Raw genomic sequence first — 16,042 nt, 5'->3', positions numbered from 1 at the left:
CACTCTGTCGATACGTTGATAAATCGATCTGGATTTCGCGACACTGAATTAAAAAGTCGACACAATTACGTATATAATGGTTGTCTGCATAAATTATACGTGTGTGGAGAATTACATCCATACTGTTATGTGCATAACTTTACTTTATCATTCATATTAAATGTTTGATAAGAAATAATAAAAAATTATAAAGGTGGTTTTACGAGACTAAATAAGATGAAGATGAAAAATCAAAATATTGTGTTTGAAGTTTTGTCTATTAGTTATTGATGTTAAAAAATCGACCAAATTATAGTTCTTGTTGAGAAAATAAATTTTTCCTAAATTTTCTATCATCTACTCCCGAAGATCTTGTATAGCGTGTGCTTTCAATGGTAACAAAGATGCATATGCATATATATGCAAAATGGTGGCATATATAAATAGCAGATATAGAATGAAGTTCTTACGCAAGACCTCGTTTCCGAGAAAATTAATTTTGTGAAATCTACAAGTACACGTACAAGTATATTAAGAATTAGATCAAAAGCTATGGAAAATTATATTTTAGGTTGTTTCTTTTGAATTCTTCCTTAACTTTTTCTGTGCTTTTCATTGCATCATCAACCTAAAATTACATTTTTTTATTATTTCAGAATACTTTGCAAATATTGGCTTTTGTATGGAAAGACAGAAATGAACTAAAAAGAAAATGATTTACTAAAACAAAATAAGCATCAATAAAGGCTCTCTGCATCCGTTATATGTATATTTTTGACAATAATATTTTGAAAATACTTTTTCAATTAAAAACAGCGATTATAATGATAACAACATTAAATTTGCACTTGAAATTTTCCTTATTGCACGTATTGTTATAAATACTTTCCTGCTAGAAAAGTACACATACTCGTATGTATTACGAAAATTAGTTTTCAGTCTCGAAAATGTGATATTATTAAATTTCTTTGGCACATGAAAGATTGATAGTTGTTGAAAAAATATGATTTTCATAAATGCCTCTTAGGCAACGTCGTCGTATGAGTCGCTTTATCTTGAAGTGCAACGTGATGACAGAATAAAAGCTTAAGCGACTCTCCCGACGAAGATAAAAGTTATATCTTTAGGCGAAGCGTAAAAATTTAGGTGATCTCGCGTACTGGTGCGAAGAAAAAATTCTTTCTTTATCGCTTAACAAAGTTTAAGAAAATTGCAAATGGCCATTGAATTATCATTACGTGCACTACTTATACAATGGAAGTTGATTACTAAATACTAGTTGAATTTCTTGAAAAAATTGATAACATGTATTAAGAACATAGTTGAATGCAAACACATGAAAACAGAATTCTCTTTAACTTCTTCTTCGTCAATAATTTGTATGTTGTAAGGAGAACATGCTTTTCAATTTTAAAATGTTTTTTAAATTTTGAAAATATGTCTATAGAAAGACTAATTTTTCATGGAAAAAATGTCAACCATTTATTAAGTACCTGTAAACCCGTTTCGTGAGAATTTACTCATAAAATAAGTAATTTTGATAACTATTGGAATTGAAAAATTCTTTCAGAACAATTATCATATTGTAAGGAGTCAAAAACAAATAAAAGGATAATAAATCCATGAAAACAATGATACCATAAATAATTCGCAAATCCTGAAAAGAAATGGCGATTAAATTCAATATTTACTCTCACAATTAGATCAATAAGGATACGCTATACATTTGTCGCATAATTAACACAGTCCAAAGTTAATAACCTTTTCAACTTCTAATTGCAGACGAAGCTCTCGTATAAACTTACGAATTTCTGTGTAAATGTTGAGAACATGACCAACTATAACAAACTTTCGTAAGTTTCGAACAGCTTTGAAGTTACATTTCAATTTGGAGAGACATTCTCTCTCTCTCTCTCTCTCTCTCTCTCTCTTTCTCTTCGCGAAACAGCGAAGATAACATTTTTCAGAAAAATTTGCAATTTTAGCAGGCGCTGAATCTCCTTGAAATTTTACGTGGCATCCTTTCTTTTTTTATTTTCTCCTCGTACTATTTATCAACTGCATTCCTACTATAGTGTAGTGTAGAAATATGTAAGAGAAAATGCCCGCAGATAATTTTGTCGCGTTTTACGTCAAACGAGATTTGCTTTCGTGACCCGACATAAAGAAACAGCTCCGCTAAACTATGTGGAGCACATGTTGCCCTTACAAGTAACCCGCTCATCTTCCTACAAAATTATGTTCCTATTCCGCAATATAATAGTATTTTAGGGATATTACATAGCTGACGTTCTGATTTGATATTTGCACCCGAGAGAATTCCGTTTGTTAAATGAAAATTATTCTAGGAGATAAATCTAAAAGAAGAGGCTTTAAGAATAGAAATTTTTTAACTTTTATTTTAATCTTGTTATCATTCGGAAATTTATGATATACGTGCAGATGTTTAATAATACAATATTAGCGCCTGTATGCTCTTTATATGCTTTTCAGTACTTATACTGTACAATAATTTTTTCATTAGTTTTTGTTCGTTAGAATGTTTTATCATAGAAGCTAGTCAAATGCTGGAGCTGAAATTATCCATTATTAATTTGTGATATTAAAAATTACAAGTAATCTGTACCTGAGAAGGATTTGCAGAGTAATAAGCAATAAGCAACTCAACATTTAAATTGTATTTATTGAAAAAAAGGTACAAATCCCATCTTCAAGAGTGAAAAGATTTATTACTACAAATAATAGTTTATAATTGTCAATTTATAGCACGTTTGGAAAAGTGATTTAATTTTGATTGATTTTGAGTTGTTTTTTTTTTTTTTTTTTTGCTTTACTTAAATCATCGGAGCTGTCTTTACTGCAACAGCCTCTTCAGTTAATTAATTAGAATACAAATGCCAAAATAAATATGATTATTTTTTATGTCCATCATAATCTTCATAAAAATCACTTCCAAAAAATTGCCCCAAAGCAGAAGTATAATAAAAATATAGTTATCCGAACAGATAGGGTGGCATAGTTCGTGTAATACACAACAGAAGCTATCGCGAAATTATGACGCGACTAAACCACCAGTCTCGAGAGTTGGAAGTAGCAACCCCTCGTATAGTTTACTTACTGCAATTAATAATTGCAATTTAACACCAGTGTTGCGGTGTTGGCCGGTACAATGGGTTACGCTAGCTTTGGCACCGCAAGCACAGCTTCGATGCTTTAACCGAACCGGATACATTATAACCCCGCCGTTCGCGGATAATGGAACAGAGAAAATGCGAGGTCAGGGAAGATGCATCGATGTGACGGTGATACAACGAAGAGGTGTTCTGTTTCCATGAGATATTGAATAAAAATTCCATTTGTCTTTCTTGGATGACGATGAAATGGAACACAATGAGCGTGAAATGTTTGATATTTCCACGAAATTGACGAGTTCAAATATAATAGTGAACAATATACTTGTAAAACAGAATAAAAAGTTACGTTTTTAGTAAAAAAGAATAAGTTCTATATTTTACAAAGTTTTGTAAAAATATTGTAAGTATTGGAAAAATTTATATTAGAATTATAATATATAAAATATATAATATAAATATAAAATATATAATATATAAAATCGTCAGTTGCAATTTCACTGTGATTGGAAAAGATAAAGGTCCTAGCAGTCTTCAATTTATATAACCCGGTACAGTTTTTATAATTCATATTCAATTGATAAACGATATAAAAATATATTTTAGAAATTATTTCTAAAGCCACTTAAATGATGAATTATAAGAAAGTTTGCATATTGTAAATCTCAGTCTGTAGCTTCATACATTATTTCACAAATTCATGCGTACATTATATTTAACTGACAGAGGCTACGTTAGTGTACATTGGATATTCAACTATGCTCTTTTGCAGTGAAGTAAAATACCAGATCTATTATAATACCGTATAGTTGTAATACTGATTAAATGTTAAAATACTCTTAAAAGAGGGCACAGCTTACAACCAGAAATCACAAGCAAAACGTATAAGGTTTCACTTTTTAATTGGAAATTTTTGAGCTTATAAAGTAGTCTAAACTCGTATGCATAATTTAAATCTTTTAAAGATTATATAATGTTTTTACATTATAAAGTTTTATTTAAAGAATCAAATGTAAAAATTGTACTTTGACAAATAATAAAATATTAACAAATCTGTTGTTATTTCTATACTCAGAGGTAGGATCACAATAGTTATTATTTTATTGAATGGATAAATCTATCACACCGTTCTGAGCCAAAAAAAACCTTTATTGCACGCGCGTACAAAATTGTAACTAGGATTATCTTCTAGTTACTATTTCTTATAACTAACGCATCTGCATATGGATGGCGAGCACGAACTCACGTTGTCATTTTCAACAAAATCCATAAATCAATATTTAATAGATTCTTAAAATTATTAAAAAGCTACAGATTTTTAAAAGTATTATCAAAATTTAATTACTAAGATTCATTTAAATTTAAATATTCTCGTGATTATTCTCATGCTTTAAATTCTTTCTAAGGAAACATCACATATGAACAATATTTTCTTATTCGTCTCAAGCGTGACTGCTACCACGGTTTCATATTAATTTCGTAGCAGGTAGTACGATAATGAGCTTAAGTTATTTCGATTCTGTATACTGCGCTGACTAGTAGCTAGAAGCTATAATCCCCGCGGACCCATTAGAATTGGCTGAAGGTAATACAACAAAGGAAATACGACAAGGGAAATGAGATGCAACTACCATTGTTCCAACGTTGACATTGTCGATGATCAGTAGATAGATATGCATACAACTATGCAATATACGGTCGGCAAAAGATTCGTTTATTTTACAGATATAATCCGAGATCTGCATTCTTGAAAAAACGCTTAAAATTATATTTGAGACAATATTTATTTTTATTTTTTATTATATTATTATAATCTTTCTCACGTTATGTGAAAAAGAAGAATTAAACTGATTTTCCTTAATTAATTTTCAGTATTTTATTAGGTATTATTAGTACTCGAAGTGACAACTATATTTTATCTATGTATTGTACTTTATTCTATATTATCTATATGTGTCCTATTGTTATCCTTAATTATATCACTGACTTAATTGTATTATGTTATGTAATTCACGTTGGTACATTACTGCATTTCATCCTATTGTTACATGTAATAGTTCCTGTAGTATGATATGTTATTATCTTCACTGACTATATGTTAAATTAATCATATATGATAGCTATTGTTATAAATTTACTTGACATGTATACTTTCAGAAACTATAGTAATTATCATTAATTCAATTATTAGAATCACTTTGAAGTATAATGCACAAATTTCCATAAAAGATCTCTTAAACAAGCTCTTAATAGTTAAGAACTTTCAGGTTCTAAACTTTGCAAATAGCTAACTAATCGAGTCAATATACGGCCTTTGATAATCTGCGAAATACGTACACAAGTTCTTAAAATCCCGTTGCCTGTGATACATCGCAGGAAAATTAGTTTAAAATTGTATAAAATTTTTGGAAATGAAATCAGCATACTTCTGACTAATTATGTAAACTTTTGAACAACTTCATTATAGGTATTTGAAATTCTAAATATAGAATAAACAATCTAAATAAGATCATCTGTGTATTTATACATATCTACATAAGAAATATTTCTTGTATAATATTTATGGAAATATAAGAAAATTATTTAGAACATAGTAGGTTCTTTAAATGTAAAAATAAAATGATAGGGGAGACATTTTCCTAAAAATCTTATTTAAAGCAATCTCAATTTCATCTACACTAAAAGGGGTCCAACCTTATATTTTTTCTTACGTTGAATTAAATATGAAAAGATATATTTAACGAAAATTAATGGGGCTCTATTTCAATCATCTAATCTTCCTACTCTGGTCGCCTAACCCACACTACATCATATCGTAATTCAAGTGTCCTAGTTACTTGTAAATTTATGAAGTGCAAACGTATACGCGAAATCTTTCATTGTAAAAATCCAGATACTACAGTTATCCTATCTCATTTGAAAGATAGATAAATGAAAATCGTAAAACTGAAACAAATACGTAAATTGTAGACATCGGCAATGCCCTATGTAATAATTACAAAAAATGTAAACAAAAGATCTAAAGACATTTCGGAGGACAAAGGGCAGGAGGGAAAAAGGTGGTGGCGTGAAAACACACGGGAAACAATGCTAGACACGAATAACAGGAAGGGGGAAAAAGAACATTCCAATTAATGGACCAACAACGAAATAGCAAATGGCTGATGCGATTTGCAATTAATAGTAGTAGTTACCATTAGCCCGAAAAGCAAGTTATTGAATACGTATTCGCGCAAGCGATTTTATTACAGCCCGCCTATTGTTGTCGTGATTCCGTATTTCAATCCGTATCGCACTGAAAAGCCTAGTCCACCATGTAATTAAATACAATATTGAGAGCTTATATCGCGTCCGAAAAACAATCGAAAAAGTAACATAAAAGAGGTGATCTTATCTATCAGTAAAACGCGTTTTAACGTTTGCTTTTGTTTGCTGTTTCTTTGTTTATTACAATGGTAGAAGTTGTAGGAGTAATTCCATTCTAAGTCGAACATGTACGATAGGAATTAAGTTTTAATAGGGTATTAGCCAGTGATAATAGCTAAAATAGTCTGCGCCTTTCAATTTCGATTACTGTTCAACTTTTGCGCGCTACTACCTGATCATGTGTATTGTACATGCTGTTTCCTAGATGGACGCGAGCTATAAATCTCTCCAATGGAAAAACGACTTATAATTAGTGTTTTTGTGTGGAATTGTGATCGATTTGAGGTATTTTATGGTCATAATAATATGATCGTAATAAGCATCGTTGTAGTATTTAACACACTACATCTTTTACTTCACATTTATCTGATCCCAAATCTAAAATCTTGCTCAAACACAAAAACTATTATCTTCATTTTCTCATCTATCTCTAAAACGATTTACTCTAAACCCAAAATTCTACCATCCAACTTAGCAATAACACACTCTTTACACATAGAATATAATTTCAACAATTCCATATGCATTTCAAGATAATTTTTTTACTCAAATCAAACTAAAGCAATTTATTCTGAATCCGAAATTCTGTCACTTACCTTCAAATCCAACAAATCCATAACATCTTCAAAATATTGTAGATACAATCTTAACAATTCCGAAAGCATCCCAATATCATTATCTGTAGCCATGTAAATGTATTCTAAACTGTAACAAGCTCTATCAATGTTCATAAAATTCAATTATAATCAACCTATTGCACATAGAAAGTAAGACAGATAATGGTAAATAACAAAGGTATTGACGCGTCGTAGCGACAAAGGTATCGAGGCTTATCAACGCAGATCGCATTTGCCGTTAACACACATGCTCGCGTAATAAGCTGGCGCTCCGCTGTCCAGGATTTCCTCTGGAGAGTGTACGAGCTACCGCGGCTTGGATAATTATGAGAACGTGTAATTTATAGCTAGCACGTGCGGCTTTCGTCTCTTCGATCTGCACAAACCTCTTGAAACCGTGGTATTAACAGGTCCTCGTTGGACCACCCTCACAGCTTGTGACTAAGAGGCATTAAACGTCACTGATGCACTTGTACCTATACGCAGGTTATTGCAATCGTGTGATAGCGTGCTAACGATGACAAGAGGAACGTTTGAATGTGTAGATTCAATGGAGAATCCGAGCACAATGAACACGCAATTAATTAAATAAAGTTCAAAATGGGTAATGCATTTTCGGTTTGATCGTGAATGGAATCATTCGTCACGCGTGCTACTGATATTTGCTTGATAAACAATTGTGATGGCTTAAGTGAAAATTTTAAAAATTGGAATTGGAGCTCTATAGAGAGCTTTTGTTAGAATTTTTAAGCAAGAGAATATCAAGAAAATTTTTAGCTTGTTTACCTTTTTTTATGCGCTTCATTCTGTGTAATAGAACGATCTGATAGCCGACTGTTGTATATTTCCTACTTACAAGAACAGAAGAAGTTTGTACGTTATGTAGGTATTATATTACTTAAGTTTCATAGGTACAGTTACGTAGGTATTACGTGACAACTCCGTAATAATGTAAAAATATTTTTACAAAGTAACGCTGAAAGTCGACTATTAATCATTTAATAAATCTACTATTAATCTTCTAATTCAGATTTCAATTAATTTTAAACAAAAAGAGAATGGACATGTATAAAACAAGAAAAATATAATAAATAATTTGTTAAATTTTATTATTTCTATGTTCTCTCTAAATATCATTTTCATTGCAGAATATGGTACCGGAGTAGATCGATTTGAAGTAATGATTTAAATTGATAAATAGTTCGTTTGTATGAAGTGTTAAGAAAAGAAAGCGAGGCTCAAAGAGACAGAAGAATTTCGATTAACTTAAGTAAACTTCAATTAGCTCCTGTGTAATATTCTTGACTTTTTTGCCCCTAATAAGTGGCTCTTCAAGGATCACAAGTCCTTCCGTTTTGCGAGCTACAGTTTTAAAGCTAGCTTCTTTAGTTAACACGAAGCCAATTTATCTCTCTGGTAAGAATTGTAAACATAAATTTGTGTATGCAAAAGTATGCTCTCTCTTAATCTCTTTAAAGATTTCTGTTACTAAATCTTAATTGTTAAATCATTAAATATCTATGTAGTATATTAACGTTTTTCTTCTTGACAATACAAATTTTCAACTTAATAAAAAATTTTTTCAGTAACAAATAAATAAAAAATATTAATATATAATATAAATTACTTATTAGTTATTAATTATAATTAATTATTAATATAAATTACTTATTATAATATAATAATATAGTACTTGATAAATAATTTTTAATAGTAAATATTAGACATTTTCTCTTTAAAAGATTCAATTTTATAATTTTCTATAAATTTTTAGGCCTGAAGGTTCCAGTTTCATACAACTTTATTCTTAGAAACTTCGGCTCGAAACTGGTATTTGTTCAAAGCTTACCTTCTACGTCCCGTTTATAGAATATTAAATCTCGTACTCAGATTCATCCTTTGAATACTAAAAACTCCACTTAATGCACGCTCCGACCCTGGAATCGTTTTCGGCCCATTGTGTTACCTCATTTTTAGAAAGATTTGGAAATATCATTTTCTTTTCTTTTCAATGTATCCATCAAAATTAAGAAATATTTTCAAATAAAACAAAAACGTAAGGAATCTCCAAAGATTATAAGAAGATTAACAATTAACAACAGATAAAAATTATTATAAATATCATGAAATAAATTTTGTACAATTTATATATCGTATATATTTCCATTTCCATTTCTATTAAGGAAGACATCCGCTTAAACCATCATCCTGTATCGAACAAACTATAAAACAATCCACAATATTTTAACATATAGTTCACATGTAGTTCCTCATAGATTTCTGTCAATAATTCACATGAACCTACATTGAACGTTCAATCAAGCGAGCAGTCGTGGCAATGTCCCGAAATCTTTGTACAATCTGAGATGCGGATTGACGTCGTCGACTCGTTCTACTGAATTGAGAGGCTGGCAGAGCGCGCAATAAAGCCTTCAATAGGACCAGGAAGCGAGCTAGAGAAGGTTGGTCCAGTCCAGTCAGGCAATTATTGTCCCCTAACGTTCCATCAACGAGAGATATAGTCATGGAATCTGGCAGGCTGAAGCTGTCCCCCTAAATTTCGCGAGACCTTTGGCGTAGACGAGGCTACCTTCGCGTTAATAAGACCGTGTAATAGCTGCAGGGTCAATTCCGTTGCAAAAATCTTGATTTTCCCACATGAGAATCCTTCGACGATTTTGACGTTTCCTGGTTGATCGTTAGATCACAAAAATTCGTAAGATTCTTGCAAAAATTCTACTGATAAATTTATTCGTGTAATGTCTTTGATTTTCAGAGAGAGAGAGAGAGAGAGAGAGAGAGAGAGAGAGAGAGAATTACAATCTGATGTATTAATTTGATATATTAAGTTCTATCTGTTTTTCTGATTAAGAATTCTGTGTTATTCTTGTTATTTTTTTGTAGAATAGAGTTTCTTTGAAGTTAGATATTTCCCCTTTTAACAGTATTAACCATTTCTTACCTTTTTGAGCTTAAGAAGGTTCAGTTTCACCGTACTTAAATTAATTATCGCCTTTTCCATTTATTTCTTTCTTTTCCTCTTCTTTCAGAACTTACACAGATCAATACTTTAATAATGATAATTAATAATAATATTAAACAATTTCCAGAAATTGATTTGGTTTATAGAAAATATAGAATTGTTATTTAAATGGTCCTATTTTATCCTACACAACATAATCCACAATACTTTAATGAGAATATTAAGCAATTTCTTCAAATTCTTAACATTAAAAAACTCCAAATCCATCACTGTACCGAATCTAGTTACTTAACCCCAATCTATATTTTTTTGACAAGAGAGAAATTTAAATCAATATTTTCTCCCAATTCTCTCTCAAAAAATGCGATGTTTTTCTAGAATTCTTTTTTAAAAACAAAATCTTTTTCAAAAGCAAAAAGACTACAGCTATATCTCCAGTCAGAGTATTTCACATGTGCTAAAAATTTTTACGGAATTACAAATGGTCGGTCGAAACTATTTTAATCGAAATAATGGCCCGTCGCATTTGCGTGGAAAGAGTTGCAACGTGAACGTTCAAGCTGGTCGCATTGCCAATGCAGATCCGAACACCCTTCGCATGCCTGTTGGCGTACATACGTTCCTAATTTCACAAAATGTCGCCAGGTTATGCATAGTACAATTTCGGATCGCTAGATCTGCATACCGACCGTTTATCATTGTTATTGGAGATCACGAAGCCGTCTGCTTTTGCCTTCATTCGAGACATCATCGGCATTTGCATTGGTTTTCCCAATTAATTTTCCCACCGCGTACCCAAGAGAACTTCTTGCTTTAAAGCGAATATCGTACAATTACATACCCGTTTTGGTTTCAAATGTGGGAACTCGTTTAGAACGTTCGAACTGGAAATTTCTGATTACATCAGTCAAAACGGTATGTAATATGGATACAAATGAAATTATGGTGATGTGGAGTTCAACTACGCGAAAGGATATTCTTAAGATATTGTAATATGAAATTTTGTTTAAGGTTTACATAATAAAGCTCCTTAGAAGCAATGCTAAAACCAATAAATTGGAAAATATAAAGAAAAATAACAATTATTTTCTACAATTTATTTTTTAATTTTTTATACCATACGTTCGTAATAAACAAATCTGTGAAAAATAGGTCACTTGCTGTTTTACATATTAAATTTTGTATCTAGTTTATAAAATTCAGAGCTTTTGTTAGTTGTTACGGCGCACCAATTTCATTAATATTACTTAAAATTAATTGTAATTCTACGAATTACACTAAAAACAATGCACCTTACATAATTTAATGGACGAATATAATTTAATGTAATATCAATTACTAAAGTTTCTATCGAATTGTTTAGTTCAAAACTTTCCAACATACACATAGTTTTGCATTATGATTATTATAAAAACTATTAATAGTACCATTATAAATGGTATTAATAAACAGATGTATACGTTTAGTCTAATAAACCATAAATATACAAATAACACCTATTAAAACTACTAAAAGTTTAAATAGTTACTGTTGTAAAGCCAATGGAAATATTAAAGTTCTATTGGTGTCGTCGAAAAAAATAAATTCTTTCCTGCAAAATACTTTTTGCTTCATGTCGATTCGTCTTTCCGTTGTTGAAATATCATCGTTTGAAGAGGACCGATTTCTTGTAATAATTCCCTATCGGTGTCTATCTCGCACGCTCGGACTCTCACTTGTACCGTAATCACAACCTCGTTAATAGCGCGCTGATCATTGATAGACAGCGTCTGGATTCTTTTTACTCTTACTACTACTAAGCGTACGCATTTCCTGGGAAAAATGTGGATTGGACCGTTGCAGGCAGCTTTGCGTTTTTACTTACGTCTATCATACGTTATATCTTCAGAACCAATTGAGATATGGATTTAAAACAAAATGCATTGTTCAGGGCACACAAGAGTCTTCATAGTCAAGAGACTATCTTCTCAATAGATAATATTCAAAAACTTCGTAATTATTTTTTCATTTATTTAATTATTTTATGTGTATTGTTTATAAAATATTGTTATATTGTGTGGTTTACTTTATTTGACCCACGAGTTGAACTTATTTGATGTACCTGACAAATCTTTACCGTAACTTTTGTATAATTTATATATACCGTTTACTTTAAAACTACTACAACAAAAATTACAAAAATATATTATTAAAGCATAATTTTCTTTTCTCCATACTTATTTCCTTATTTCCATCGTTTGTATTGTATATGTCATAACAATTCGTTTCGTACTTGATAAATTAACGAGATTTAATAAAGAAATTATTATAAATATCATGTAGTATCGGGAAGAAGGACCCAAGAAACGTCGAGCTAACTACAGACAATGTCGCGAGAGCCGAGGCGCTGTCGGCTCCATCGATGCATTACCGGGTCCTTCAGGTAAATAGGTAAATAGTCGAAAGGACCTACGTGACCCTGGCTACGAGCGTCTGTAGAACACGTGTGCGGTGGGCCCAGCAATAGACAATAGAATGCGGCAACGGCCAGAGCGAGTCGAAAAGCAGCGTGCGAGTCGAAAAGCAGCGTGCGAGTCGAAAAGCAGCGTGCGAGTCGAAAAGCAGAGGTTGCGAGTGGCGTTGCCGAGAGAGAGTGGATTGCGCTGTTTTCTGTGCGTTTGGCGTGAATAGTTCAGGTTGAACAACAATCGTCTTTTTCTGTCTGATTAACATCTCTATTGTCCACTCTTTTTAAACACATTATATCACGATATTACAATCATGTGCAAATTTAATAAAAAACTTTTCATTTTCTCCTCTATTGTATTATGAGGCCAAATATTGATTTAATTTTTATAAAATAGGAGCGATCATTACATAAGAAAACAAATTAATAATTCATAAAATGATTACTGAAGACATGTATTATAATTTTTTTAAAAAACATGCTTGCAATTTCAATACATTTTTTTTATTTTTGCACAGTAATAAGTAATCGCAAGAAACTGCTGTCATTATTGTTAAAAAAGGCAGAAAGAAAAGAAAAGATACACAAAGAGCAAAACAATGAGCACGGACATCACTACCGAAAATTTCGACAAAATCCCAGTGGGACACATCCGACACGTCGCGTCGGTCAGAGGCTTCCGCCACTGCTGTTTCCGGCTGGTTTTTACCAAAGCCCATTCTATCAGCCACATTCAACGCGTAAAATCTAAAATCGTTTTACGACAGCGTGCATCGACCACGAAACAATGTCACGTTCCTACTTCCTTCTCGAGTTTCTCTGTCATTGGCAATAAGAGCTGCACAAAACTAAATGGGCCAGCACAAAAACACTTAAACCGGAATGAAATTTCACGAGCATAACAGCATGATGTTCTTTTTTAATGTTCATGCAGTTAACTCGGCATGTTTTATGTATTTAAATTGCAATATAAACATTTTTGCAGAAATTTTTTGTTCACAAGAGTAAAAAAATTGGCTGTGCTTCTTTTTATAAATTTTGTATTACGTTGCATTTTTTAGTTTATTCAGAAGATTTATTGAAGGTACCTTTTAGTTTGTTCAACAATCTTATTGGAAGGGCGTTTGTTGAAGCTTCTTGTGGATCAAATATTTTCTCATAACTTCCTTTCTTAGTGGGTAAGTTCTATCAATTATTTTTATGTAAGCTTGCTGAATTTACAATCATAAAACAATTTCTTATTATTAATGAAATAACTTTTTAAATGAGTTACGTTAGTAAGTTTGATTTTTAAGAATAAAACAAATAAAAAATGAATTTAAAATATAACTACTCTAGAATTCACTCTTAACCACGAATCTATCAATCTTAGCAAATTAAATGAAAATAATCTCGAGACTTTCGTAAACATTCTGCATATAATTTTCTTCGTGCAGGGATTTTTTGCTAACTAAGGAAAAAAATAAAGAAAGTAAAGCTTTCTCAATAACAGCGGCGATACTTGGTCGAGAAATAAATTAACGTTTGCACGGCGGATTTACATGGAAAAACGACAAGACGACAGGATTTCCAGTCTGCGGACGTACCAAGGTAAATAAAGTGGAGTGTTACACACCAGAATAAGGTAAACTTGTCGCCCAGGAGAAATTGATTAATGAAAAGTCGTAGTGTATGTATGGAAAGGCGAGCGATAAAGGAGAAACTTGAACTTTAAAACCAACTAACTATTAATTACGGGGGCTACACGAGAAGTTTGGCCGAAGGAGACCGATGGACGCTGTTCAAGAGGAGAAAGCGACGAGAGAGAGATGCTGAAGAAGAGAAAATTCCTCGGGGACAAGGAACAAGACCGGGGAATTGCTTTTCTGTTCGCAGACTTGTTTGACTCCTCCAGTGAATTACAGCATAGTCTGGAATCTGACTGTGAGAATTTTGATTGATACTGTAATGCTATAATGTGGTTGTTTTGGAATGTGATGCAGGAATTTGAAGAAACAAATAAATTTCTTAATAATAACTTATGTTTAACAATAATTTCATGCAATAAATATTATTAATTGTAATATTATAATAAGATTTCAATATTTTTATTAATGTGTAATTAGTGAATGATATGATGAGCATAATTGATTGAGTGTGGAAATTAGTACGCAATTTAGCGTAATTCCATAATTTCTCATTGATCTAAATCTCGACCATGAATAGCGGAAATGAAAAAATGAACGGAAATAACTCAATAAAGGTTTTTAACGTTTTTGTCGATGTGAAGTGTGCTTTTCGAACAGTCGGTATATAGCATTGGAGTATATACTCACACAAAACGCAGTAAAATAGCACAAGAGCTATAAAATACGTTGGAGTGGAAGTGCTTAGATTTGTAACACGCGAATTCAAACTTTGACAGTGAATAACTCAGATAGTTATAACCGTACGTCACACATGAATATCGTAAATCGACTGATTTCCATCGCGACCTGTGATTTCGATTCATAGCTTCACTCGTTTAGAAAAGCTATTGCGTTTGTAAAGTAAAATTGCAAATTGAAAATACAAAACATTTTTTTAACAGAACAGAACATTTTTATATAATATTTTTTTTATTTAATATACAGTGAGAAGCATTAATTTAAAGAAGAAGTATTTAGAACCCAAAGAAAATTTTTTTAGATTGAAATATACTTATTATACATTACTAGAGAAGGATTTGGAATCACATTTCCAATTGCATCTATATTGAATAATTTGCTAATCTTATTATTAATTAGAAATGAATGTCACGACAAAGCTGTTTATCGGAGAATTTTTTAAAATATCAAAATAGTAAATTAATACTTCTCCGAATTTTTTAATTTGAAAGAACTTTTAATCAGTACAGTATACTTTAATAATGAGTATAGAATATCTTCTTCTATTTCATAATTTACTAATATCCAGCATAATAACAATAACTATAAAATTCATTTTAAATATCAATCACACTGTTTCCAGTGTAAAAGTTGTCATTTTATAATCAACGAAAAGTCATAATTAACAAAAAGCCGCAAGCACAACGTTGATTAAAATGTGTGCTCGTATAACAGGGACTTGAATCGCCAATTAATTCATCGAAATTCGTCGTTGAATTCGGTTAGAGAGGGATATCGTTTTCAATGATGCAATTAAGCTTCCAATTGTATTCAATTTACATGACTTCATTAGTGGCTGAAGGAACAATATGATATTGTGTAGCCAGTTTCGTATTGATGGTCTATGGCACACTAGCCAACCACAGAAAAATTTCGTATCTTCCCTTTTCGAGAGAAATCACAACTCGAAAACGATTATGAGTCGGTGCTCTGGGTTAATTCAAGAAATAAGCGGAGGCCATCCTCTCGAGCTGCATTTTTAAGATCTGGCGAAGTGCCAAGCTTATGTGCCGAAGCGGAACAAAAACACTTTTTTCCAGCCGCAAAATTCCTGC

The 16,042-nt window shown here is 31.6% G+C and overlaps 2 protein-coding genes across 7 annotated transcripts in view; one reads left to right on the top strand and one right to left on the bottom strand.

Moving 5' to 3' along the window:
- LOC126869325 (protein eva-1) overlaps positions 1-16,042 on the bottom strand; it is a 324,775-nt gene that overhangs the window by 34,798 nt on the left and 273,935 nt on the right. The window lies entirely within an intron of this gene.
- LOC126869322 (uncharacterized) overlaps positions 12,562-16,042 on the top strand; it is a 173,033-nt gene continuing 169,552 nt past the window's right edge. For all 3 annotated transcript variants that reach the window (XM_050625704.1, XM_050625706.1, XM_050625705.1), the window contains exon 1: positions 12,562-12,742. The gene's annotated coding sequence lies outside the window, so the exon portion shown is untranslated. The remainder of the gene's footprint in view (positions 12,743-16,042) is intronic.

This window comes from Bombus huntii, chromosome 9, assembly GCF_024542735.1.
Source record: "Bombus huntii isolate Logan2020A chromosome 9, iyBomHunt1.1, whole genome shotgun sequence".
Lineage (NCBI taxonomy): Eukaryota > Metazoa > Arthropoda > Insecta > Hymenoptera > Apidae > Bombus > Bombus huntii.
This window is presented reverse-complemented; position numbering and strand designations above follow the sequence as displayed.